The 26,432-nt window shown below is 41.0% G+C and overlaps 1 protein-coding gene across 9 annotated transcripts in view; it reads right to left on the bottom strand.

Moving 5' to 3' along the window:
- Positions 1–26,432, bottom strand: part of PTGER3 (prostaglandin E receptor 3) — a 120,171-nt gene that overhangs the window by 53,746 nt on the left and 39,993 nt on the right. Inside the window, exon 3 of one of the 9 annotated variants that reach the window (XR_006727822.2) lies at positions 1,248–1,384. The exons of the other annotated variants lie outside the window; for them this stretch is intronic. The gene's annotated coding sequence lies outside the window, so the exon portion shown is untranslated. The remainder of the gene's footprint in view (positions 1–1,247; positions 1,385–26,432) is intronic. 9 annotated transcript variants of the gene reach the window in all.

Genomic DNA, 26,432 nt, shown 5'->3' with positions numbered 1-26,432 from the left:
ATATTGTATCTAAGGCAAACCTTGGCAAATCCCAAATATCTTTGAAGGTCTCCCATTGGTACAGGATAAAGTTCTCAAGTACCTAAGGCAGGCCCACCACTGAGCGGCTTCAACCTACACCTCCATGTATATCTCCCCTCTCTCCTCCTTATGTGACCCTTAATTCGATCCTGTAAACTACTCACTCTTCCCGAGACCTGCCAGTGCTCTTTCACACCTAAGTACCATGGAGGCAGCTAGTCCCTTTTTGCCTGTCTCTGCTTCTATCCAGAATCAATGCTCCTTATCCTCCAAGGCCCCCTCTTTCATTTTCTTGGACAAGTATCGTTCCTTCTACCATATTTCCATAGCATTGTATACATTGCTCAAGATGTAATTATCTCATCGTGTTGTACTTATTAGTCTGTAGGCTTCTCACTCTCTGATTCATAGTAGGGGCCAAATAAATATTTGTAAATAAAATAGAATTCTAGGCAAATGATTGGCTCTCCTCAGTGGTCCACGTGATGAGGCCAAGGACTGACCAAATCTTTTAGCACACATGAGAACCTCCTAGGTGTAAGTCACTTTATTGGGTATGAGGCTATGTTCATATTTTAAAGGTTTCCTTTGGTTCTAGAAATGTGTAGTCTCTGTATGTCCCATATAATGCCTTGAGAATGTCCATGGTAACATTTCACCTAAGTATATGTTGCCCTAATTCATTGGACTGGGATGAAAGCACTTAGACACTCAGTGTACTTTTTTGAATGAATGAATAATAAGTAAGGATTGTCTTGGGCTGAGTATTTCCAGAAGCAGACCTTGAGTCAAGGACTTATATGCAGGTGACTTATTAAGGATGTGCTTCCAGGAGAAACCAGTAAGGGAGTGGAAAAGCAGGACAGGGAAGGAGAAGAAGCCTTAAAGTGGTGAGATTTTAGGTGGTTCCAGCCTCAGTCTGGACCTTTGGGAAACTCTGGGGTATAAATTATACTTCAATGTTAGTCCCATCTCTAGACAAGAGGTCTGGGCATTTCCATATCTGTAAGTCATTGCTGCTTTGGGTAAGCCCCTCTGGCTCTGCCTGTGGGGAACCTCTGAACATAACAGAGTGAGTGGTTAGCAGTGAAACAAGCAGAATCTGGGGATTGGTATGGAACTGGCCTATGGGACCAGATAGGTTCTAGGTAACATGTGGAATACACTACCAAGCAAACACCTGGCAAATTAAGTTTCGGTGGTAGTCGAGGAGGCTGCCCACGTACCTAGGTTGGGGAACTCTCAACTGGATGTCCTGTTGAAAACTATCTTCTTCACTCCTGCTACTGATGCCTGGAATCCCTCTAGTTAGGGATAAAACTTCTTAATCTATACTGAGAAGCAATACTTAGAAGGAAGTCACCTGGGTGGAAGGGAAAAAAGGTAAAAACACTTACATAGAATCCACAATATATCAGGCAATGCTGAACTCTTTTACATTTAATTCCATTTAATGCTTTAACCCCCTAACACACTAGCTTTCATCCACGTCTAAGTATGGATGGGTCTTTCCGAGCGTGTGGGCACTAACGGGACTCCCTTAGACATCTTTGCTCTTGCCACTGTGAAGACGGTGCCCTTTATGCTGCCCGAGATCTTCCTGCTCAGAATAAGTCCCCTTCCTCCTCTTGTAGCTAAGCTTAAGCTCTGTGTGTTCTTCTCACATTGCCAAATACATGTGATACCCAAGCTGCTAGCAAAACTGGTCCTCTCTCTGGATATGTGAGCCCACATATTTTAGTTAAGGCAGCTTTATTTACTAAGCCTTATTACAGGATATTTTAAAAGATTCCAGTTAAGATAGAAAAGACTATCAGTGTGTGTTTGTGTGTGTGTGTGTGTGTGTGTGTGTGTGTGTGTGTGTGTGTGTTTTGAATTTGACTCTTGGACCAAATTATTTTCCTGTGGCAACTGCAGCAAAAAGACTAACGTATAAGTGGTCATTCCAGACACCTGAACACAGCCCAGTTGTCAGTAGCCAAAAACCTAATGCAGGAAGAAAGGTTAAATGTGAAGAATCCCCTTTTGGGAGGGGCCTCCCAGACTCTGCAGATACAAGAGCTGCTCCGGCTGCTGGCCCCGGGGCATATGGGCCGCCTGGTTCAGGGCTGTCAGCTGCGCTCACATCCGGCTCCTCGGAGACTCTGAGAAGCTCGCGTATCAACCCTGAGGTTGTACCTCATCCCAGAAATTTTCTTTATTTCGTGCTGCAAACTAAGTGGGGGAACGTATTCCTTTCCAAAACCTGGGCTACATTATGTAAGTGAAATATAAGAGATTCTCAACACCCTAGATGCCTCGCCAGCCCTTTGTGGGGAATAGTGAGAGGGCAGGGAAGTGTTGACTGCGGGATACCTTCCTGTAGGAGGAATGTAACAGTTTCTTCCACGGCGTTTGATAAAACCTTTTGATACCACCCGTCCAGTTAATCATTTCTCCACTGCTAAGAAATTTTAAATTTCTTCTCCAACTAGTTGTTTTTCATTAGGAGCGCATGTAAAATACGTTTTACCTGAATAGTTACTTCAAACTTCCTATTCCAACTTATCACCAGATCCAAGTGACTCATGGTTTTTCTCTGCCTCTCTCTCTCTCTTTTGCCCTCTCTCTTTTTTAGTGTATCTGGGAAACCCTTTCTTCCCTAACCATGCTACATCTTTTTTAGCTCCTCCTTTGTCACCCACCCGCTGCATCACTGCACCGTTCTTTAGCCCCTTAAGTGACTTCTCTGCCTCTAGTCTCTGCTATAACCCAGCCCTCATAACACCCCACATTTAGCCACGTGCCGTAGAAGAAGGTGGATTCTAAGACATACCCGGCTAGAACCCTGGTTCCACCAGCTATTAGCTGTGTGACTTGGAGCAAGTTACTTGAATTTGCAGGGCATCCGGTTCCTCCTCAGTTCAATGGGGACAGCAGTTTTTCTATCCCATAATATTATTGGAAGGGTTAAAAGGGAAAATACAGAGAGGTGCTTAGAACAGCACCTGACACTGTGACACCGAGTAGGCTCTCAGGAAGTGTTAGCTATTACTGGTTCAGCTCCGTTGGACATGTTCGTTTCACCAGCCACACCTACAGACCCTTGTAACAGAAATTCCTCTGCCACAACCCCTGCTGAAGAGATGTGCAGGGGCCAGCATCTTCCGTACAAGGATTCCGTACATCCTAGGCACGCCCAGTTGGATGAGGTATGCAAACCTAAGCCATAGCCTTGCCAGTCAAGAACAGTGAGCTGACAAGGCAGGGATTTTCTCTGTTGAGAATCTGAATTTGGAAATGTTGAGAAAATGAGGAAATTAGTAGCAGGACTCGAGTCCTAAGGATGCAGATATTGTAAGCAAGCAAAAAGTATCCCAGTTAAGGAATTATACTGACAGTAGAGAAAGTCTTGGCAGTTGGTAACGGACACAAGATCAGACAGGTAGAAAATAGCTAGGTCTGGTGATGGTGGAGGACTAGCGAGAAATTTGTGTATTCCAACAGTTGATTCTCTGGATTCTGATCTGTCCTCCAACTCCAGCCTCCATACCCTAGGCCATGATATTCCACAACAGTAAACCTCTCCTTGCTGGAGCTAACCTGAGCAGTGCTCCGTGTCTTGCATCCCAAAGAAACTAAGTAACAACATTGGCCCCTGCGGACACCCTAGATGATGAGCTGATAATTGGATCCCAACTTTAGCTGTCCTTACTGCCCATCTGTCAGTCAGCTCACTGCCCTCCAGTTCACTCTGCACACTGTCCCCGTATTTCTCCTCTTCCTGGATGGACTCCCATTCCTTTGGGGCAAATGCACAGCCTAATTTTCTTTCAAGGGCTACTTCAAACCCTGCTTTTTCCATGAATACCTGGGTACCATATTAGATGAAACTGGATCCAGCTTTGTAGAACCTAGAGAATAGACAAATTACTTAATACAATTAATATAAAACCAGGCCCAGGACCTAGGAAAAGGCCTGTGAAGTGAGGGGCTGTAAGGACTGAGCCTCCTTGGCTTCACCAGACATCTACCTGAGATCAACTCAGGAGGAAATTTACAGCCATGTGTATGATCACACAGACCTGCTAGGTAAATTATCACAGTTTACACCTTGTCTCCCACTTTGGGAGCATCGTTTGTGAGTAGCTTGCAGCATTCCTCCTTCCTTGGGCCTCCGGAAGAAATTTCTGATGTCTAAGAGATCTACATGTGGTTGGGAAAATATCAGTACGTACCACCTGATGTGTATGCATGTGTATGTACACACACCTCCTGCTCATCAGCATCTGGCCTACGCCGCCTGAGATCGTCAGCTAAGCTGTTCTCCACACAGTTGTTGTTAAGGAAAACCTGCTCATTACACACAAACATTCACAAACATGCCAACGTGTATGCTTCATAAAATTGCTTTTTTTTTTCCTATTGTCCTCAGAACAAAGACTAAAAGCTATTTCACAGCACACAAGGCTCCAGTCCATGTGTCAAACTGTGTTCCTCTCTGCTTCCCTCTCCATACCCCGGCAGTAGCTGCCCTGTTGTTGCTTGAATGTCATGCCTCCTGGAGCCTCGGGATTCTGCACATGCTGTTCCCTATGCCTGAAATGCTCTTCCCCATACGCCTTCCTTCCATCATCCAGCTACTCTTCTTCTAGAAACCTTCCCTCATCTTTCTGTATTGGCCCCCATGAGATGGAGAAACACATAATATGCTCCCACATTGTTCTGGGCCTCCTCTTGCTTGTGAGCAGGACACAACAAAGAGAAAGCATCTCTGCGATCCATGGGGGCGGTGGAATTCATCTTTGCTGGAGTTCAGGTCTTTCTGGTTTTTTCTTTTTCCCCAGGTGGGGGAATACTTTAATGAGCCCTTTGGTTCTGTGCAGGTGAAGCCCATGACCTAGGAAGGGGATGGTTAAGACAGGCACAGAGCTGCTCTGCAGACCACTGTGAGGTGTTGCCTTCCTGGTGGAAGCGGTGGCATTTGGGATTCCTTTTTTGTGACAAGGGATTGGTTGAGACTTAGAGCAGGTTTGGGGATTTGCAGTCCTGGGACTCAGAAAGAGAGTCTGAATCTGACCAACATGAGAAGCACGACAGCAGAGCTAAGAAAGACGGTGTCCACTTGTGGACACATAGGAAAGGGAGCAGCACATAAACAGTAGGCATAGTTACCTCTGATTTTAAATTTCTTCACTTAGTGTTTTTTCATGTCCTCCTTCTCCACTTACCCTGATCCCAGGTGAAACTCTCACTAGAGATTCTTATAAAGAGGAGTTTTATGCGGGGAGAGCCTTGAAGATGGAAGGGAGAGGCTCACAGTCTAGAGATGACGCACCCTGGGGAGAGGACACCCACCCAGAGAAGCGCCCGAGAGAGGCTGAGGGACCAGCAGGAACTCAGAGCACCAGTCCCGAGTGAGACCTGCTACGGGACAGCAGAGCATGGAAGGCTCCCGGAGTCATCGGAGGATTCAGGAAGGACTGCATCTCCCGAGGGCATCCCCAATGTGCATGAATTCTTTCAGCTGATAGTAAAGGAAAAGAACTCCATAAGGCTGGAATTGGGGGTAGTTGATATAGCCAAAGGCACTTACTAATATCCATATCACCTGATTTTAAGTTCCATGGAAGCAGGGTTCATATCTATTTTGTTTTTGCTCTATGCCCACACATTACAGTGCCTGGCACAAAGGATGAACTCAATAGATATTTGTTGAATAAATCAATAGATGAATGATCTTTTCAACAAGATTCCAGCTCTTTTAAATTAGGGACTGTGTTATAAAGATTCTCTAAGCCCAGAGAGCCCAGCACGATGTCTGATACAGAGTGACACTGGTTAGCATTTGCTGGCTGATTTACGATGCACTGTATATGCAGAAGGGAGATTTTCTCCTTAAGCTTGGTGATAGCCATGCACACCTGTTCAGATTCACATCCTGCCTTATCGTGTTTGCACTCCCCAGGTCTGTAAAGGTAAACCATGCAAAAGGAAGAAGAATTGATTGGTATCAACCAGATTGTACACTAAAGATTAACCCTTCCCAGCACCACCCTTGTTGCTCTCTGACTCACTGAATTTGGTTGGTTTGTTCCATATCTGGAGTTTCCTGGCTCTCAGAATCAGGAGGATGCAGCGCTATACTCAAAAGTAGACTCTAACCTGAGCCTGGTTCCCAAAATATCCTGGGCTGCAGGGATTTACTGTCATGGAGAACCTGAGCTGGCCAGAGGCCTATTAGTGCCATAATTGTCAGGTTGAAAAAAGAAAACTTGCTGTTGTTACTGGACAGACAGTGCTGTATGGCTTAGCTTTTGTAGCTAACTGTCATGTTGCTAATCCACTTCAATAATATTATTTAGACAGATCAAAATAACAAAATTATTTTAACTATTCAAAATTACTCTACTAATAAAAGAATAAAGATCGCCTAGGAACCCACAACCTATTTATCAATTTAAAGGCAAAACTATTTTTTAAACGTATGCTTTCAAAGATGGAGAGAAAATGAAGTTGTGTGGCTCAGAACAACGGGGAAGTTATTTTGACGAAACAACAACAATCTTCTTTAAATGCTTAAATACCTCCTAATTATTATTTGGATCGGTGAAAGTATTGTTTCCCATCTCCTCCCCACAGCTGTGGCAACCCCTCCGTCATTACAGTCCCAGGGAAATGGGGCCAACGTAAGCAGGAGAAAACGGCACAGAGACAGAGGAAAGCCCTTCGAGGGCTCAGAGGAGGGGACGATGTAGGAGGAGGAGCAGGAGGCCACGTCTTTACTTCTCCACCACTCCTGCCTCGGCATCAAACCCCCCAAATGGGAGGGGGACAAAGAATAGAAACCTCAAATAGAAAGAAGGAATGGTTACAAGTCTTTGAGGTCACAGCCACACAGTCCTCACATGTGTGGACACTTCTGGAGAAGGGGCAGGGAGAGGTCATGATGACTCTCTGAGTGTCCCCCAGCCCCCACTTGGTGGAGGAGCCCCCCAGAGGCTCCCTGGGGTTCCTGGAAGGGAGAGGAAAGCTGAGCCCCAGAGCGGCTGCCATGGAGCTGCTATGTTTAGGGCCAGAGTGACACCCTGCTGGAGAGAGCCATTCCTATGGGTTGAACAGCTCAAGGCACTTTCCGGAGGAAGGAAGTGGCAGAGCCTGGAGGGTCTGCTGTGCCAGTGAGACAACAGTGGGGCCAGGTCAGCAAAGTAGGACCACAGGGCTCCAATGTGCTGAGCAAATAGTTCACAGGCTGCACCAGCCCTGAATCAACGAGGGGATGCCAGCAGCTGGCCAGCAACCAGGAAAACCCAAATCAACTCTACAGAGGACTCAGTGGAAAGAAGCAGGACCTCTGTGTGGACAAGCTGCCTCTCTTTACCTGCCCTCCTTACCTCGAGGGAACAGGAACTTCCTCCTTCACCCAGACGCTGTCTTGACTAAGGGAAGGAGGAGCCGGAAGAAACCTTGAAGGAATAACACTTCCCTCAAAGAGACTGAATTGATGCAAACCAAGAAAACAGATGGACAGCATACCTTCGATTGTAAGTTTAAGAACTTACCCTCTACTGTCCCACCTCCCAGCCCCTGCCCTCACTAGCAGAGAATGTAGACTTGTGAGGAAGTTTTGTTCTGTATAGAAAATTTTTAAAGACACTTTTAAAACACCTAAGTTGTAGACTGTACAATTAACAAGCTAGCCATTAGTGCAAGTAGAGATTCTAAGAGCCAAGTAGATGCCAACAGCATTAAATAAATACAGTGACCCCCCCCCCTTTATAAATCTGTGACCATGCACCTTTGTTTTCCAGTTTCAAGCTTTATAAAGGAGATCAGGAAGGAAACTGAAACAGTGCCCAAGACAAATAATAAAAGAAGCCCATTCTAATTCTAAACAAGTCAAGAGTATTTATGTCTACAGGCAGATTAAATCTAATAATAGCTGTTAAGTGTTGTTCTGTTGTATAACTTGTAATCTGAGACAGTCAATGGCGGGGGTCTCATTGTAATTTCATGTCCAGTTTTTAAAAGGTACATCACAGGACATATAGCTCAGATAAAAAGAAAATAATTAAATTTACTCTTAAGAGTATATTACCAAATTGATAGTTGAGAAGGATTAAATAAGATTAAAGGCTGTCATAAATATGGTAATGGCACTGAGTAATGGATTTTTTGGTAAATTAATCTTGATCCTCCAGTTCAGAGCCGATTTGCTTGATTTCTATGCACTTGGGTATTCTGGAGGATTTTCTAGTCCTTGAAGCTGCAGACGTGTTCCCTGCCTGAGGCAAAACACTTGCATAGCTAGGAAGTTACCTGATCCCCTGTGGTCCATTCTATGCATAGCAATAGCCACAGCCATCCAGAGCAATCAGATTAAATCAGAGCCCCAGCCATACTGTCATGACACTAATTATTGGATACTCGCAGAAGCTGTCAAGGGTCTTTTATCTGGCAGGTAAATAAATTCAACAAAATAGTGAAGGTCAAGTTAATTCAACACTCATTGATTACATATCTTCTATGTGTAAGACACTGTGAGAGGCATTAAGGGAAAATCTCGACTCATCAGCAATAAAAATGTTATAAACTGTATATAATTAAATAGTATTCATTATGTAAGTCATACATATTTAATGGTTATGATAAGTCTAAATTCTCAGTGCATTCCTACTTCTCTAAGTGATAAGAGCAAAGAAAAATGACTGAAGTCCCATTAGTCACAATTTGGCCATTTGGAATCTGGATCTTATACAAAAGTAGTTTAAAAGCCAGTAGCTTAACTTTAAATACAAAATAATATAGCAAATTATTTATTATTCAGCTTCTCTTATTTTTAGTAATATAATAATAATGTAGCATACAATAAAATAATATAATAAGTATGGTCCTGATCCTCGAGCAGCAACTTGATAGATTCTTTGACATAAAATCATCCATACACAGAAAAGACACTTAATAAATCATGTGTATATATCCATGAGAAAGAAGGACGTGCTGCCATTTGTGACAACACAAATAGACCTTGAGGACATCATGCTAAGTGAGATGTCAGACAGAGAAAGATATGGGATGATATTACTCAGACATGGAATCTAAAATAAGGAAACTCATAGAAACAGAGTAAAATGGTAGTTTACCAGGGGATTCTGGGTAGAGGAGGTGGAAGAGATACTGTTTAAGGTTATAAATTTGCAACAAGTAGCAAATAAGCCTTAGACATCTAATGCACACCATAGTGAATATAGACAACAATATGGTATTATAATCATCAAACTTGCTAGCCGACTAGACCACTAGACCACTAAAAAAGAAATGATAATCATGTAACGTGATAGAGGTGCTAATTATTGCTGCAATGGCAAACATGTTGCAATACATAAATGTATCAAATTAACATATATGCCTTAAATTTATATGTTGTTATATGCCAAATGTATTTTAATAAATGTAAAATAAAAAATAATGTAAAAGGTACATAAAATAAGGAACGATTCTTTGTCTGTGGCAGAGATTGCCAGTTGCTTCCTAGGATCTACCCTCTCCCCTTTACTTTTTTATTGAAGCATAGTTGGTTTAAAATGTTGTGTTAATTTCCAGTGTACAGCATTGTGATTCAGTTACACGTATATATAAATTCCTCTTCATATTCTTTTCCATTAGAGGCTATTGCAAGGTGTTGAATATAGTTCCCTGTGCTGTACAGTAGGACCTTGCTGTTTATCTCATGTGTAGTAGTTAGTACCTGCAAATCTCGAACTCCCACTTTATCCCCCCAAACCCCCTAAGTTTGTTCTCTATGTCTGTGTGTTTGTTTCTGTTTTGTAAATAAGTTCACTTGTCATTTTTAGATACCCCTTCTTTCCAATAGAATTCTGATTATTTGCTGAGAAACAATTAAAATACTGCATTTCCAACTCTGTCCCAGTTAGTTGTGGTCATATGACTAAATTCTGGACAATTATATAAAAGAGGGAAGTGATGAGACTTCTGGGATATCATTCATGTGTGATATCACTCAGTTTAGGAAAAGGATAGACGGTTCTTCGTTTACTCCTTCCTTCCTGCTGACCAGAGGCAGATTAGTGGCTACAGCTCAAGCAACCATACTTAGTCAGTACACTAAGACAGCTAAACACAGCATCAATCTATGATGACCAGGAAGTGACCAGATAATCTCTGGACAGACTGCTTACAGAGTTAATACAAGTAGGAGAGAAATACCCTTCTATGTTGGTTTTTTTTTTAGCCATTGTTATTTTAGAAGTTTTACAGCCAACCAAAACTTAACATACTGATAAAACCATCCCATTGGCCAGAATAAATTCTGGGCAGTTGTCAACAGAAAACCTAAAGTAGGAGAGAGAGAAAAGCCATCCTAATCAAAAGAAAATTAATAGTGTTTTCATCCTGTCTAGCCTAAAATGAATCAATTATTTAAAATGTGCGATTCTCAAGGCTTTAGGAGTTGCCATGAGGAGACTGATTTTTTGGCCTTAATATAGGTCCTGCCCAGAAGTTCACTGATGACTTCAAATTATTTGCATGTAATTTTCCCAAAATGTGTGTGATATTTCTGCATTTTCAAAGAGGAGGAGTGGCGTAGCATCGTACCACTGCATAATACAGATCTGCTCCCTCCCCACACTGGGTTTACACAATGCCAGATAGTGACATTGGAAAGAGCTCAGAAACTGAAGTCATAAAAGCTGGGCTTGAATCCTAACTCACTCCAAACCTGGACTAGCTTATTTAAATTTTATGTCTCCATTCTTTATCTATGATATAGGGATAATGATAACATTGGCCTCATTTCCCTCATAGGGAGTTTGGGATAGTCAAATGAAATAAATATATGCCGGTGTTATTGTTATCGAAATCATTTTATTATTCTCTTATGTTTCACTGGGAGAGGCATTTTCTTTTCAACTTTCTGGGGTAATAACCTTTATAAAGTAACTCTTTTGCCCGCATGAACCTCCCTTCTCTAACCATCTTATTTTCATAATTCTGTTGGAAAAAAATTAGTTTTTATGAAGCTTGAGTTTGTAAGAGGTACATATACACAAGTATTTAGGCTAAAGGAATGTTATTGGGAGTGGGTGTTTGGCTAACTTACAACTGCTTCTTTTGAAACCAGCATATAAGAAGCACTTGGACAGACAGTAAAAATAATAATAAATTTATTCACTAATTATTGAAGGCTTTGCAGTTAAAATATGCCACTTACTAAATGAAATCTAAATGCTGTGTGTAGCAAATTCCCCTTAACCTAGAGGTTTTTATTTAGTTTTTTGTTTTGTTTTTGGTGAGGGGAGGTAACTAGGTTTATTTATTCATTTATTTTTTTTAAGTGGCAGTACTGGGAATTGAACCCAGGACCTTGTGTATGCTAAGCATGCATTCTACAACTGAGCTACTCCCTTCCCCTTCTCTTTAACCTAGAATTAAGCATCAAGACCTTTCACAGAGCAGAACATTTCACAGCATAGAACAATTACCAATGGTCATGAAAAGAACTCTGGACCTTTGTATTGAGGTACATTCTGAACTATCAAAAAATCATCACCAGTCAATGGAACCAACGTATTTAATTAACTGAAGCATACCACATCATTATCTTATCTGTACAGCAGGAAGGTTCATTGTGGTGAAAACAGTAGATTATCTGAGATCGACTTGGAACAAAATAAGAATGGTTATAATTGCATTTCACAAATAGTAAAAATGAAATTGAACTTCTTGTTCAAAAGAAAGCAGGCTATTTTATTGTCAAGAACTGCCTTCTGGATTGCAACTCATTTCCTAGGCACCCCCTTCCGTTTCAAATCTAGGTGACCTGGGGCTGTCATGTGATTAGCAGTGAAAGTCACCTCACCTCAACTCCACCTCTCTCTCTCTCACACACACACACACACACACACACACACACACACACACGCCATTAGAACTTGCCCTCTTCAATACGATCTTGAAAAATGACACTCGACAGGAATGAACTTGAGGGCTGGCCTTGGTCTCACACTTCAGAGCTGACAGCACAAGGAAAGGTGTAGGAGAAGAGAAACTGACCAGGGGACGTTGCACTTCCATCTCCCTGCTGCCTTTCTGAAAACCCGCCCACCTGCTGCTCACCATCAGATGACCGATAGAACATCCCCTCTCCTGTCCCTTCTCTGTCTTCCCTCATGAACTTGCTTTATTTCTTTTCTTTCTGACTGCCGCTTTCAATACATTATCTGAGCCAGAAGGAGAGGGAGTAGGGGACGTACATGGAGCGAGAAAGAAGACAACACACTCAGGGAGGGAGCACACGGAGACCCGGGGGCACCAGCCCTTTCTGGGAACTGTGCCTCAGTCTCTAATGTGCGCCCCGAAGAGGATTTTGAAAGGGGCCGCATTTGTTTCAGGTATCTGTTTTCTCTCACCCAGTATCTTCCCTCCAGGCTTGGCCCCCTCTCAGCCTTCATGGCTTTCCTTGGTTTTTGTAGAGAAATCTTATCCGGAACTCATTAAGGCTTAGCTGTTTTAAGTCTCATTCTTGTGAGGCTGTACTAAGTAATTAGAGCCAATGGAAATAATTGTTCCTTAGATATTAGAGAGTGACAGTGCTTTACTATGTTTTTTTTACCCAAAAAGTGCATTGACTTTATAAGATAGGGCCTCTCATGTTCTCACTTAAAGGGATAATAATTCTGGAATTTTAGATCCTATGATGGGTCCTACAGGGTCAGGAGAGATTTTTAAATATTTGAATAATAATAATACTTCACACGTATATTTTTTTACTAAATGTCGTGGACTTTCCAATGTGCTTTACATATTTCAGCTCACTTAATGCTCATGTCTTGACCTTACAGATGAAAATACCAAGGGACATGCCGAGGCACAGGGGTGAGTCCTTTACCCACAGCCTCACAGTTAAGTAGCTGAACTGAGGGTTGAACCCAGGTGGTCTGGCTCTGTAATCCCTGCCCCTAACCCTCTACATGACGGTCAAAAGCACCACCAAGACTGAAATTAGCTTGGGAGGAAGGCATGCGTGCTAGTCCTGACTCTGTCTCTAAGAAGTTCTGTGACATTGAACAAGTCACTTAAACATTGGGTCTCTGTTAAACTAAATTTGTGGTTAATGTTCTTTTTTTTTTTTCAAGAAACAGTGATATTGTGATCTAATAAAAAAAATATGTACTTTGGTCTTCATCCTTAGCGCCTGAAACCGCTCTGAGTGATAAAGGTGAGTGAAAGCATCATCTTTGGTGGTATATTTGGCTTTTGTCCCCAGTTCCTGAAATAGCACCAGAGGGATACAGGTAAGAGGAGTATCTTTCATTATTCACAAGAATCCCCTATAACTTTACCTGAGTTTACGTTAAAGAGATGACTTTTGGAAAGCCCCTAAGGGTGTGGGATGTTTGCCAGGGGAATCAACCAATTAGAGGGTTGAAACTACTTTCAACCTCATCCTCCATCCTCTAGGGAGGGGAGAGGGACTAGAGGCTGAGTTAATCATTGATAATCATGCTTACATAATGAAGCCTCCATCAAGAAATCCTACCCCAAGGGGTTCAGAGAGCTTCCGGACTGGTGAACACATTGAGGTGCTGGGAGGGTGGTGCACCCAGAAAGGTTATAGACATTCCATGCCTCATCCCCATACTTTGCCCTGTGTGTCCTTTTCTAATATACCAGTATCTAGTCAACTGTTCTCCTGAGTTCTGTGCACCATTCTAGCAAATTATTAGACCCGAGATGAGGGGCCTGGGAACCTAGGATTTTGTTGGTCAGAAGGACAGAAGGCCTGGGCTTGTGACTGACATCTGAAGTGGGGTTGCTGTCTTGTGGTGAAGCCCTCAACCTGTGGGGTCTGCACTAGCTCAAAATAGCCAGTGTCATAATTGAATTGTAGGACACCCAGATGGTGTTGAAAAACTGGTGTGGGAAAAAAACCCACACATTTGGAGCCATAAGTGCAGAAGAAACAGTGTTCTTCTTTTAGAAGCAGAACCATTTTTAAAAATAAAATTCCAGTTAGAAGCCTGATATACACAACAGACAAAAGAGAGATCTTGAGCTCGTGCTATACAATAGTTGGTCTTTTACTGTTCAAAATCCAACCCATCACCCCTTGCCCCTAATTCTGTCACACACACACACATGCATGCACACAGAGCCATCCCTGCAGACAGGGCTCTGTTGAACCCAGTTGAAATCCTCTTGACTCCATGTTCTCTTCTGCCTCATGCAACTGTAGGATTCTATGGAACCAACTGTGTAGACACACCGAGCAGTAAAATCTCAAAATATACCCTTCTCTCTAGAGGCTCTCAGGTGGAAACAGCCCAAGTTGGAGTCAGAAAAGAGGGCAAGGAAGCATTTCATCATCTCATTTGATTTCCTTTAGGACTCAAGCTAATAAAGAAATACTCATTTAAAGCTTCACTCTATGCTATGAGTCTCCCTCAGAGAAGCCGGAATGAGAAACGCAGTGTCTAAGCACGTAGCACAGTGACTGGCATCTTAGCATTTGATGAATGATCACTGAGGCTGAATTGAATGTTACAGCAAAAATATGTCCAAGACTCACAACATAAATAGCTACAACATCCCTCTTGGCAGAACTCGGTGAGATTAATTCCATTAGATACTTGAAAATGAATTCCACTCATCTTGTTTTTCCTCTCACTTCAATACAATTACATATTTGGCCCCTCAGTGCTAAACTCCTCCCTCTTCTAAAACCAAACGGAGATATTAGAGCTGGATTACCTTTCCTTCCGACCTCCAGTCCCTTAAGAACCTCATCCTTCCTTTGTGCACAGTGGAACACGTTCGTCTTTAATTCATTTACTTTCCAGTGTCATTGTCCTACCTTTGTTATGTATTCCTCCCCAAAAGCAGAAGATGTAAGAGACGATGTCTCTGTTAGAGGGAAAGACCTTAGGAAGATCAAGGAAGATCCCTGGGATGTCGCTTTGCTTTGTAAAGCGCCTGGGACACTGGTGCACGTGCCTCTGCGATGGAGACTTACAGTACCTGAGCGAGAGGACTCCTAGTGCCATCCTTGCCTTCTTAGAAATTCACTGCGTACTGACAAGTGGACCACTACATTCTGTACATTTAGGCTAAAACATCTAGCACGTGCCAGACCCTGCTTTTGCTGCATTGCACTAATAAGCCTGGGTGTGGCTGAGGAGCTTTAGGGAACGTGAGACCTGCGGTCTCTGTCTGAAGGGCTCAGGGCAGAGTGCTTCAGGAATGACTTCAGGAGGCTGTGCAGGTGAGCTTTGGGGTTTTTCAGTCTTTGAGCTGGGTGGCATGCATGCTTTGCTCCTTGAGGGCAATCTATCCCTGTGTGGCCCAGCATAGTAACAGGCAGACGGAAGTGAGTGGGTGAATGAAAGATGGAGTGAGTGATAAGTAGAATTAATGGGGAAACTGTGATCTGTTGATAGAGAAAGCAGAAAAGTATTTCCAAGCGTTAACCTATCAAAGCCTTGGAGCTGTGCTAACAGTTCTCAGCTCAGCTGCCTTGCACGTCAGTCAAAAGGAGGTGGTCAGAATTTGTTTCTCTAGCAAGGCTCCCAGTTCTTGGAAAGGAAGTGTTTTTCACTCTTTTTCAGCCTCTGACTCCACAACTGTGTTGCCAAAACGGCTAGAAGCAAGTCTGTGGGATCCAAAGCTCAGACTGTGCGGACCGTGCAGCCAGCAGTGGCTCTGCTCCTCACAGCATCCCGCTAACCACGCCTGCCTTCTCTCTGCCTGGACCGTCACCTGCTAGCCGGCCCATTCCCTAGCCACAGTTATTCCACTGACAAATGAATCAACACAAGCAAGGTTTTCCCTTCATGTTACCCTATAAATTTAACATGAGTGTAAGGAGTGTTGCACATACTGAGACTAATGGTCCCTCCACTTTAATATCATGTCCAATGGTGGCACCAAGGGACTTTTACTGAGAGGGGCTAAGAGATATTCTGAATAACATGTATTATACCAAAAGTTTGGATGCCATCATCTCTAATTTCAGTACATAACTGTGGCCAACAATTATTTGTTGAAATGTGTACTGTGTATCTAGCACATGCTAGTAACTTCTGTAAGTCTTGATTTTTTTCAACTAAAACCCCTCTTGGACAACCTTGCATTTTTGATTCATACTTTTTGTACTGTGGTCATTAAAATCGATTTGAAAGATATTTCTCTGTGTACTTTGTGTCTACACTTCAAAGTCTTCACTGGCTTGAAGGGTGGGGATATGGGGAGGAGAGGAAATGGGAGGGCCTGGGACACCAAGATTAAAAAGATGTGGTCTCTCACTCAAGGAGCTAACGGTCCAGCAGGGGAGCTGGAAGCATGCACAGCGGACTAGAATGCAAGTCAAGCGGGGAGAAGTAGCCACAGAGGTATAAATGAGGTATTATGGATGCACGACGGAGTTGTTAACTCCAAGTCAGGCATTAGGAAAGAATTCTTACAGTAGGTCAAAAGCCAGGCTGCAAATCCATGTCTTTAAATGCTCAAACTCTTCCCATAAGGCTGCCCACTGCCTTCCCATTGATGATGACTTTGACCAAATTCATAGTCAGGGTGGTTTTTCATATTCAATGAGGACAATTAGATACTCCAGCTAATAAACTCACTGATAGTAAGGACACCAGATATTCTAATTTAACTGGAAAATAATTGCTATTGCTTTTTTTAAATAATGTTTTTGTTTTTCTGAGTAGAGTTTTCAAAAAAAAGTTGTAAACCGGTAAGATGAACTCAGAGCCCCTGCAAGGCTGGCTGTGAGGTTAGGTCTGGTGACAATGCAGTCGGTGTCACAGAAGGCAGAGTAGAAAGCACACATGAAGGGGTCTGAAGCAGAGCATTAAGCTCAAGAGCTAAATTCAGACACTTTTCTTTCATACCAATTCGAATATTTTACCCATTTCATGACTGGTTTCATGCAGAAAGCCATCGAATCCTGCGTTGAAAGGAGACTTGAAGAAGATATTTATATTCCCTCCTGCTACAGAGTGCCCCTAGTGGTTTCCTGGTGTTTGCTTGAAGATTCGCAGCAATAGGAAACTCATTACTCCCTAAACTGGAACTTCCCACCCTAGAACACGTCAGATTTGGTTTCTCTTTAGGTCAAAAATTTTTTCCTGTCGTTTCTTCCTGTAAATCTTAGTCCAGTCTTCAAAGAATATGGAATAAATTTCTATTTCATGTCACACTCCAAACATTTGAGAGAATCTCACCCTGGTTCTTAGATGAAGCAGGTTTGAGAAGAAACTTGCAAAGACAAATATTTGAAAGGACGTTAATACAAACATACACAGTGGTTAACTCTGAGTGGTGAAGTAGGGTAGGAGGTTCTTCTTTGGTCTTTGTTCTTCTGCATTGCTTGAATTTTAGACATGAATATATGTTAATTGGAATGAAAAGAAAAAGTAAAGCTACTTTCAATTTGGGAAACATATTTAAGTCCCAAATGTAATGAATGCAAACTGATATTTCACTTTGAAGAAACAGAGAACCTTAAATCTGGAATCTGTGAGTGATTAACCTCAGTCTCCCAGGACCACCTAGACCCTTATGGTAGGGTCTCATTAAAGATGTGCGAATGGCTAAATAAATCAAGCAATCATTCATTTAATCAGTGATCAGAACCTATCAAAATCCAACACAAGTCATCTGATTCTCATTTGTCCCTGGGAGACACAGTCATTACTGAGAAGTAACAGTTCCACTAAGGACCAACTTGTTATTGCCTTCATTCCAAGGGCTAAAAGGAAAAAAAATCATTTCCATCCTAATTTAAACTGATTCACATTTTCATTGTGTTTTCCCAAATGCATCACAGTCCAAAAATTCTACAGCTAGAGAAAAATAAATGACCTTAAGTTACCCAGAAATGAAGAATTGTTCTGCCTGGACCTTGGTAAATCTATGGGAATTTTGTACATGAAGTGATGACTGTGATGATGATAATGTGGAAGCTGGTGTGGATACCAAGTAGTTCACATACATTATCTCTTCTAGAATTTACAGTTTATAGGATTATAAACTAGAAATTATCGTCCCCGTGGTCCTCGTAGATTAGAAAATTGAAGGCATGGGCACATGCTACACTAGTCTATATTAGATAGTGGTGAGAGCATTAACCAATTTGACCAGATCCTTTTTGTTGCTTTTTGGACAAGAGCTGCCATCCTGAGATTCACCTCTCTACCTTTGTGTCTTATTATTTTTTCCTGGGTTCCACTTGCAGAAGTTGTTACAAGGCCTCTTCAAAGTACCTCTTCTGGTTTCTTTAAAAAGTTAAAGCTAGAACTACCATATGGCCCAGCAATCCTACTTCTGGACATGTATCTGAAAGAAACAAAATTATTTTCTCAAAGAGATATCTGCATCCCCATGTTCATAGCAGCATTTTTTTTTACAATAGCCCAGGCATGGAAGCAATCTAAGCATCAAACAGATGAGTGGATAAAGAAAAAATGTATACATATTTATTACTCAACTATAATAAAGAAGGAAATCTTGCCATTTGCAACAACACAGATCGACCTTGAGAGTATTATGCTAAGCGAAGTAAGTCAGACAGAGAAAGAAAAACACTGTGTGGCCTCACTTCTGTGTGAAATCTAAAACACCAAACTCATAACAAAGAAACAGACTGGTGGTTAGTAGAGGTGGAGGTGGTCAAAGGGTACAAACATCCAGTGATATGACAAGCAAATGCTGGGGATGTAACGTACAGCATGGAGACTGATCAGTACTGTGTTTATGTTTGAAAGTTGCTAACAGGGTAAAGAAATTAGTCATAACTATTTGAGGTGATGAGTGTTAACCAGACTTATTGTGGTCATCATTTTGCAATATATACATATATCGGATTATTTGTGTTATACAGTTTAAACTAATACAATGCTCCATGTCAACTGTATCTCAATAAAACTGGAAATAAATAAACAAAATACCTCTCCTGTTCTACTGGAACCATCTCCTTATCTTACAAAGATCTACACTTAAGCCAGAAAGAACACAATTAAATTTCTTTATTTTGCTGTTTCTTTTCAGTTCTACTTCCTATGGAGTTGATCCACGTCCTTATTTTCTCACCCTAAGTCTTGAGAAAGTTGATTAAAATTGGTATGCTTGTAAAGACATGCAGCCTCAGTTGGAAACTGAGCCAACTTAAGTCTTTTTAATATTAATGAAAATAATTTATAATAACATAATGATGATTATTTATTGAGAACTGACTATGTGCCAGGCACTAGGTAAGCACTTGCATGAACTGTTTTATTTAATGTTTGCAATAAATCTGTTAAACTTTAGATAAAATTATTATCTTCATGTATAGTTAAAGAAGCTGAAGATTAGGATGATTAAGTTAGCTTGATTCAGATCAGCCTGCTTATAAATTAACAGAACTAGTGTGTGACACCAAATTTAGTCTAATATTAGTTCCCATCCACTCAAACACAATGCTGTATGTTTGGGTCTCCTAAAATAATATTAAGGAGTTAGTGCAGAGGTCTGGATGTCTTTTTCCACATTCTCAATATGGTTTATGAATTCCTCAAGCCATTAATATTGCTACTGTGGCTACTACTACCACTATAAATACAGCATCAACGGCAGTGCCGGCTGCATATTTAGTGTACCCACTGCTCTCCTGGAATATTTACCTATTTAATCCTCACAGCTACCCTACAGAGTAAGTAAAAATATCCCAATTCTTCATATAAGGATCCAAAAATCTTAGAGAGTTTAAGGAGTTACTTTCAAGCTCCATGGTTATTAATCCAAAGTTTGATCCAGGTCTGACTCCAAAACACATGCTTTCACACTTTCATACCCCTGGAGGTAATCTGACCATGACGCTTCTCCTCCAAAAGGAGATCCCACTAATCTTGTTGGCATCTTAGTTGCCCCTTGCCTTTCTCCAAGGATATCCCTCTCTCCCTTCCAAATGGTTGGTAAATCAAATGAGAAAGATTCCCTAAGTCTGAGTGGATAATTCTCCATTCAGTGAAATGGAGAATGGGGTTTTCCACTAAGAAGCTTCAAACAATGTAATTCATCATTATTTAAATTTTTTTCTGAACCCATTCTCTTATTAAAACTTAGTTTCATGACTTGAGGTCCATAAATTACTACATTATTTTAAAAGTTTTATTATGATTGATGAAAAACCATTACGCAGATCTCCAGGCTCCATTTCTCAGGCAAATTACATAGAAGTTGGCAAGCAGAAGGGAATTTATCCTTCAAACATTTGTGCTAAGCAGTGACTCATTTGATTTGGTTCAATTAACTCCCAGATTAGTAAAAAAAAAAAAAAAAATTTTTTTTTAAATAAAGATTTACACGTAATTGGGTTGAGCCTGTTCTAAATAAATGTTAATTGACCCCTAATATGCCTGAGACATGGTGACTGTTGTTGCAATTGAAATAGTAGAGATAATGTGCAAAATTAGACCAAAGATAAATTCCAAGATGCACTGATTGTTTGATTTTTCATGTTAAACCACTATAGATAGGGTGCCATTTGAACTCATTTGACAACATAAAATTTGGGTTTTGGAGATGCCGAGATGTTATTCCCTTGAGCAACATGTTCTGCACTATTCTCATCGGCCTGACCAATTCGGTGGAAATCAGAGCAGCCAGAGGAAAAGAAAACGGGTGAATGAATGAAATGTCAGATACACCAACTAGATGTTGCCTGCTAGCAACACGGGAAGAAAGACTTAAAAATGGGACAGTTTTTCTCTCTCTCAGAGACAAAACATGCTCCACTCTGAAACCACATTGTATTTTGCAGGAAGAAGCTGGAGCAACTTTCGCAATTAAGCAGGAGGACGTGATAAACGGGATGGCTTCACCGCTGACAAATGGCCTGCTCACCCTCTCTTCGGTCCTGAATTTTACAAATCCTCCCGAGTCCCTCCGTAACTAGGAAGCAAAATCACCTTCTCAGTGAGCCTGATCCTATGTACCCTTACAAGCAGGAGAGGAAGTGTGAAAGGAAAAACAGAAAAAAACAAAAGGGCTGGAAGAGATGTATGCTTAGTAACCTGGATCATGATCATCTCCTAGCTTTCAGCAAAACCCTGCATCCAACAAAGAAGCGTCTGAATGTTCGCAGTAGGGTCCACAAGCCTAGACTGGATGTAAGTCCTTTCATATTTGTGCTGAGAATCTTGTTTGGTGAGTCTGATCAGTGCTGTTGGACAAACTGCCTTCCCACTGCTGCCCAAGATTGTTTCTGGCTGTTTTAAAAATGCTAAGGCATCCTAACAGAGTGAAACCTTCCTCTCATGGAGCCTTAGAGGAGCTCTCCGAGATGAAGTTGATGCTTCAGAAAAGAATCATGGTAGTAATTCTTAGGAAGGAAAGAATTAAGGAAATTCACGCCAAATATAGTCTAGCCTGAAGTCAGGTGAGAATCCCAGCTACATGCCTCACTGACTCTGCGGACTTGGCCAAGGGATCGCCCCTCCCTGAGCCTCAGACTTCTCAGCTGGAAAGTGATGACAATCACACCTCCCTTGTGGCACTGGCGTGAGAATCTGACAGCACGTGTGAAGTGTAGTGGCACTGTCACTGTCACTGTTACTGTCCATGTTTAAGACTATTTCTTTTCTAGGAGTTTGTTTCATTACAATTTTTTTTTTCTATTAGAAAACCCATTTTAAAGCAGGTGTGATCAGATGAGTGAAAAATTCAAGAAATACATCAAGACATGGAATCTGGGAAACAGGGTATCTGACAAAAAAGAGGCAATAAGGCTGAATAGCAGAGAATTCTAAAAGAATCTTAGGCGCTAAAGGAGGTAAAGATCATCTGATAGGTTTAAGCACTTGCAAACCTGTAAAGATTTAGTCATTAGCACAAAGAAAGTCAGGCCAATTTAACTTGATAAATTACCCCACTGGTAAGCACTAGTTTGTTCTCTGTATCTGTGAGCCTGCTTCTTTTTTGTTTGTTTGTTTTATTCACTGGTTTGTGGTATTTTTCAGATTCCACATATAAATGATATCATGCAATATTTGCCTTTCTTTGTCTGACTTATTTCACTTAGCATAATGCCTCCCAAGTCCATCCATGTTGCTGCAAATGGCAAAAGTTTATTCATTTTTATGGCTGAATAGTATTCCATTGTGTGTGTGTATATGTATGTGTGTGTGTGTGTATATATATATATATATATGTACACCACATCTTCTTTATCCACTCATCTTTATCCATTCGGCCGTCACAATAAGCTTTTAGTGCTATTTGACATTTTTAAAGTATGAACATAATATTGTGGTTAAAAATGATACTTATTTAAGAAAAGAAATATACATCTGAGATATAATGGACATCACACACACACACACACACACAGAGATAAGTCCACATGCGTGAAAGTCTCCACAACCTAATTTTTGTAATATTTCCTAAGCCAAAAATAAAGAAGTAATGAGATCCATTATCTAACAACTAATAGTGTAGGATTTGGTAGTTTGGAAGAGAAGGAAAATGTAAAGGAGGCAGAAAAATTTAACCAATGGAAGGTATGGCCCCTGTGTTCAATGATCTTGCAATTTGGTAAGGGAACAATCTCATAGGAGAAGGAGGTTGGGAACATAAAAATTCTCTTTAGGGAAAAAAGGAACAGAAACTTTTTATGGGCCTTTCTGCCTATGTCTCCTAGAGGTTTCCTATGAGCTGTGTTTCAAAACTCAGAAGACAAAAACTTGTCTGTGGTAGTTGACAGTATGAGCTGCATGACATTCCAGAGAGAAGGAAAATTATATTTTTTTAGTTAGAAGATGCCACATACATCAACCAATCCCTGATTGTACAGATGAAGCAACTAAGCTGAAAAGAAATTACATATCTTTTCCAAGTACCCCATACCCCATACCCCAGCGGCACCAGAAATAGTCTTCTAATATCACTTGTGTGTTCTCATGAATGCCTAATACTAAGTTAGCAAGATTGTACCACAGTTGTTTGAGATGAGAAAACATAATTAAATTTTAATGTTGTTCCCTCGATGAAATAAGGATAATAAAATAATGTTAACCATTACCTACTTACACAGTGCTTTCAAAACCATCTTTGCCTTCATTGCTTTATTTAATCCTAATAATCCCATGCTGATGAGAAAATTCAAGTTCAAAGAGGTTTACTAAATTGTCAAGGGTAAACAACCAGCGAATAGCAGATCAGATAAATGGACAGAAGTCTTCCGACTCCTTGTCCAATGTTGGAAATTATTCTCTTTCATGATGACCCTCTAAGCTTTAGGGAATATTTTAGAGGGATAACTTTGCTTTAAAAATACTTTAAAATATTTTAAATATGTAATTTCTTAATAGTGGTCAAGTATTAATTAATTAAATTAATAAACTAATTACTTCAGGTTTCAGTGATAATGCTGCGGAAGAGACAGCTGCAGGAATACTGAAAGCAGCCATGGTGGGAGGACATCTGTGATGATTCTAGGAGCCAGGCATATCCAACCAGGGCTGCAAAACATTTAAGGCAGTGGTTCCCTTTCAGAGCGTGGCAATAAATTAATATTATTTCTCCACAATTTTTCAAGTAAAAATTAATTCTGTTGCCACAGTTATTAAAATAAAGATGCTAAGCAAAAAAAAATTTAATGGTCAAGGAATGTTGAAAATAAGTCACAAAGAGCAACTGCTTTTCCTCTAAAAAGGGCTTTTCATGGATCTTCTAAAGAGAATACTCCAAATCACTGACTTAGGAAAATCGCCTTGCAATTTCATGTACACCTTGTACCGTTGTCCAATTCATGTACACACATGTAGAATGTAGGATGCTCTGATATCAAAGTGATATCAAATCCTTCAGTGCTCTGAAATCGCATGTTCCTCTTCCTCAATAAGGCAAGAAAAATGCAAAGACAGATGTCATTAATTGCTCTAGACTTTTCCCTTTAGAGAAGTAAAAACTACAAACATCAATACTGCATTCTACTAATAACTTCAAGCGTTGGCTTCAAGCATCATTAATTTTACATTTGTAAGAAGGTCTGCAAGTGTATGCCTTGCTAAAAAATTTTACCGAAAGGTTCAATCAATAAGTCCTCCTTGCTGCTTTCATTCTAAATAGCAACACAAGGATGTAGTGGGGAATGTAAGTAAATGTGGACATAAGTGCACATCCATATATGTACATAACAGAAAGTTATACAACAGAAAGTAACCAAATTTACATTCTAACCATTTTAGAGATTGCATGTTTCAGGTGGGATGGTTTTTCTTTTTTAATCGATTTTTAAGTAGCTTGGTTTTAAATCTGGCTCGATCAACACAAGGCAAAACAAGCTCTGTGTAAGGCAAGTGAATCATTAGATAACTGGTTATTTTTTTCTTTGCAAAAATGGTCCTTTAAATTTTCAACCCGTTTTTGGTGAGTAACCAATTCTGGTTGGCATTAAGCTCTTTTCCCCATGTGATGGCAATTTAAAAAAATGATTGCAGTTCCTTCTAATCATTCTACCCTCATTATGTTGATTCATTATTATGGGCATACAGTGAGGTGTCAAGGCATTCTGGCATTCACGGGGAAGTAATTGTGTTGACTTAGCTCCAGTTTTAGATTGTAGCTTTCTAACCAAACATGGAAACCTGTGAGGTTCCCTGAATCACAGACTCTCTCCTAGTAAGAATTCTTAACCTGTGTCTATAAATTTCCGACGTATCTGGAGACAGACTTCAGGGGGGCTGCACAGTCTCTGACGCCGCACAAAAAGTCCTCTGCGCTTTTTGTGAGAAAGGGATCCAAACCTTTCACCAGGTTATCAGAGGGGTCTCTGACCCTAGGGAGATTCAGAACCAGAGTTCTGCCTGGTCCTTCTAGTTAATCTAATTTTTAAAAGGCCTCAATTGGTAATAATGGCTTCAGAATTATTTTCTTCCAATGTTCTTTTCAAAATCGAATTCAAACCTTGCATGTTATATTCAAAGCCTTCTTTTAAAAAGATTGTATGAGAATATTAGTCATCAGCACTGATTATTGATAGACTTCTTACTTTGTCTCAGAAATTTACAGTAGACTAATGAGTAACCTTTGTTCTCATTTTAATTTTTGGTCAGATTTGGGGTTTAAGTTCTTTGACTTCCTGTTTCATGTACATCAGAGTTTAAATGTCAGTTATGGAGATCATGACTTGAACGCTATCAGCAAACCATATGGTAATAGCTCTCTGTACCTGCGGTACTGCAGACACACAAACTCAGAAAGGCACAGGCTGGTCAAGGGACATTGGCCTCAAAGCTGACTGCTTTTTGATAAAAATTATGTCTCAGATTAAATACAGCTGCTACAACTCTGTTACACAGACCAGGCATGCAAAAATCCCATTAAAGACAGAATTTGGTAAATTAGCTCTCTCTTACTAAGGCAACTTGTCTGGAAATGTGAACTTAATTAAGAGGAATTATAACCAATGTTTAAAGGTCCTGGGAGAAATGAACTTACTGCCTTTAGATATCCCTTTGAGAGACATATAACCCTAGGGCGTCTTATCAAGAACAAACTAGGGATTGGAGACATCAATAGAAAGATGATACGTTCTAAGAAATTGTACCTCTTCCTTTGTGCACAGGTTTCCGTGCTTATGGAAGTGCAGCAGGGCCCGAGGTGATCCACATTGTTGTAGTGGTAGTGCCGCATTTTTGTGCAGTCAGACACAAACTGGCATTCTAGCGCCTGCTGCCTTGGGAAATGCCAGAACGGGGCCTGTCAGGACCAAGATCCCATGGATGGTCTTGTCCTGCAAACCCTCAGACACACAGCCTCCTCTTGGTGGCCATGGGGCAGAGGTTCTCAACTAGGAGCAAACAGGCAATACCTGGGGACATTTTTGATTGCCACAACTAGGGAGGTATGACTGGCATCTAGTTGGTAGAGGCCAGGGTAGCTGCTCAATAGCCAGCAATGTATAGGACAACCCCCCACAATGAAGAATTACCTGGCCCAATGTGGCAATAGTCCCAAGGCTGAGAAATCCTGCCCTAAGGCCATGCCCCTTTTGCCCACGCTGCAAGATTACAGAGGTAGGCTCTATTCAGACCCACAGTTTCTACAGGGCCACCAGAATTTTGTCAGTTTGAATGCCTTGGAAATGGTAATGCTCTGGGCAGACTAAAGTAAAAAAAAAAAATCCTAAAGTGCACCCCTACATTCCTGGTGAACCACCAACTCCTTTCTCCAAAATGCAGATTAAATAACACCTCCTACAGGAAACTATTTCCTGTTTTAGCATCACATCCCCACATGCTCCCTTAGTATCACAGACTTACCCCACTAGCAGCTCTGATCAAATCATTTCCTATTCCCCTATTAGATTATAAATTCATCGAAAGCTAGATTTTTTTAAAAAATCCTTTGTCTTAGCACCTACC

Source organism: Camelus bactrianus, chromosome 13, assembly GCF_048773025.1.
Source record: "Camelus bactrianus isolate YW-2024 breed Bactrian camel chromosome 13, ASM4877302v1, whole genome shotgun sequence".
NCBI classification, from domain to species: Eukaryota; Metazoa; Chordata; class Mammalia; order Artiodactyla; family Camelidae; genus Camelus; species Camelus bactrianus.
This window is presented reverse-complemented; position numbering and strand designations above follow the sequence as displayed.